The sequence below is a fragment of the Rhagoletis pomonella genome, unplaced genomic scaffold, assembly GCF_013731165.1.
Source record: "Rhagoletis pomonella isolate Grant_MI unplaced genomic scaffold, Rhpom_1.0 Rhpom_scaffold_15596, whole genome shotgun sequence".
In the NCBI taxonomy this organism is placed as follows: domain Eukaryota; kingdom Metazoa; phylum Arthropoda; class Insecta; order Diptera; family Tephritidae; genus Rhagoletis; species Rhagoletis pomonella.
Window position 1 is genome coordinate 1,273 of NW_023474117.1, and position 2,296 is coordinate 3,568.

Here is a 2,296-nt window from a genome sequence, read left to right on the forward strand (position 1 = left end):
CAATGGTTAGTCCCAGATTCTTCAAATTTGCACTTTGTCATGCGAGAATTAAATTTACAGACAAAACTGCATACATACTCAAAAACTTTCCATGGGAACTAATTTAAAAGCTTAAAATATTTAGTACTTTAAAAAATTCCAAAAATTAGATCCCAAATGTTATAGGAATAGACTTAAAAGTTGTGGAATGCCTGACAGTTTGTTACAAAAAAAAAAAAAAAAATACAAGTAAATCGATCAGTAAGTGATTTTTGGAAATCAACATTTTATATTAAAAATTTGTTAATTTAATAGAAAAAAAAATTCGTTTTTTTTGTTATTTTTTGGTCTAATAAATCGTATTAAGCAGTTTTTATTGAGTTTGACGCCGTTTTTTATGAAAAATTATTGTGGAAAATATCAACTATTGCTGGTTTTCCACAATAACTTTTTATAAAACGGCCTCAAACTCAATAAAAACTGTTTAATAAGAAAAAAATGTTTCATTTCTAATTCTTAAAGTGTTTTGAAAACGTAATTAAAAAAACGATCCCAATTATTTTAAAAATCGGTATCTCGAAAACGGCTGGAGAACAAAAATTAAAAAAAAAATCCGGAGGCCACTCCCAATGGGTACTATAATAATAAAAAATCGAAGATGCAAAAGCCAAACGGTGTCCGCTTTGCAGCGGAATGCCAAATATATGTATATGTATAATGATTTATCGCATATAATGGTAAATCCTATTGCCAACAATATAATCTCATTTATTAATAAAAAAAAATTTAATTAAAAAAATAAATAAAAGGATGCTACAAAGATCGAATTGCATCGGCCGGGAATCGAACCCGGGCCGCCCGCGTGGCAGGCGAGCATTCTACCACTGAACCACCGATGCTTGTTGAATAAACCTCGAACAAATATCAACTTCAATGCTAACACGCACAACACAAATGGTTTTGGTAGGGAGATTGTTGGTGGTGCTCTGCAGAAATGCTTGGCGCTGTTATAAAAGCGCGCCAACACACAAAGGCACAACACCACCAAACTATAAATAGAAACAAAGTGAAAGGTGAACATCGCCTGAATGAAGCAAACTCAAACTTGAAAGCAAAAACAAATAAGTATCTGTACATACATATAAACATACATACATGCGCGATGGTCATTCGCGTCGGCAAGCGCAACCATGGAAAATGTGGTTAACACCACGATCCAGAAAATAAAGGTCGCGCCATTCGCGGACCGCTAAAGCTGATGCCAGATAAAACTTTGTAGCTTTGCGTGACATTTATAACTTTGCCAGCAAAGCGCCAGACGCAAAAGGTATGCCACAATGAACGCCAAGAAAACAATGTTGTACCGCTTTTTTACTCATCAAAGTTGCTGTGGATTTTAATTATTTTGATTTAAAATTATCAGCAATGTAATTAAGTTTTATGTTTCTGCATGAAAACCCGAATTTGGACGAAACAAAATAAATATTAAACCGGCTGATTGCCAAAGCGCGCAAAAAGATGGGAGTTGACCATCTTTTCGCTTCGCGCTGCCGCTTCAACGATTTATGTGGCATGCTTTGTGCATTTTCATACAATTCATCTTATCTGTCAAAGCGAATCTGTCACGTAAAGCGAAGCAAAAGTTTTATGTGACATCAGCTTAACCCTCTCTTCGTCGATTTGACAGCATCCACCCAATCGCTGACGTCATAAAATACTTTTGTTTACATTCACTGTTGCCAACTTGATGCTTTTCGCACCAAATTTAGTGGGTATTCAAAACGTGAAAATTTTTGAGTTTTGCGCTAGGTGCGTTTTTGGTGCTTTTGTTTTTAGTTTGAAGACACCAAATTAGAAAATCTCAAAAAAAATTAAGCAAAATTTATAGCAATCGTAAGTGTGGTAAGCAATTTTACAAAAATTTTAACAAAATCATGGCACAATGACAATCATAAGTGACAAAGAAATATGTGGCAGCACCTTCAAGCATGCCAGAAGAAATCGACCGTTGTGCAAGAAACATTGATTTTTGAATCGGCATCCTTACAATAAAATTATGTATTCATATAAAGTCCATAAAATACATCAATACAAATTTGGTGCTTTTTCAAAGTCAAAGCTTGGCAACACTGCCTTTTGGTCGATGCTTCCTCTTTTTCTTGTCGAGTTCGTCTTGCTCTCTCATTCTGGTATTTTTTGACGTCACGGCCAGTTGCTCTCAGCTCGATTGGCGCAATCTTGTATTCTATAATTCTTGGGTTAACACAGCACACAGCATAAAAGTGAGGAAGATGTTGGAGATTTGCATAATGTCTCC

At 35.1% G+C, this 2,296-nt stretch overlaps 1 non-coding gene across 1 annotated transcript; it reads right to left on the bottom strand.

Annotated features, from left to right (window-relative positions):
• Positions 1-807: 807 nt before the first annotated feature.
• On the bottom strand, positions 808-878 carry Trnag-gcc. Its single transcript has one exon. It is a non-coding gene; the product is annotated as a tRNA-Gly (tRNA).
• Positions 879-2,296: the final 1,418 nt, after the last annotated feature.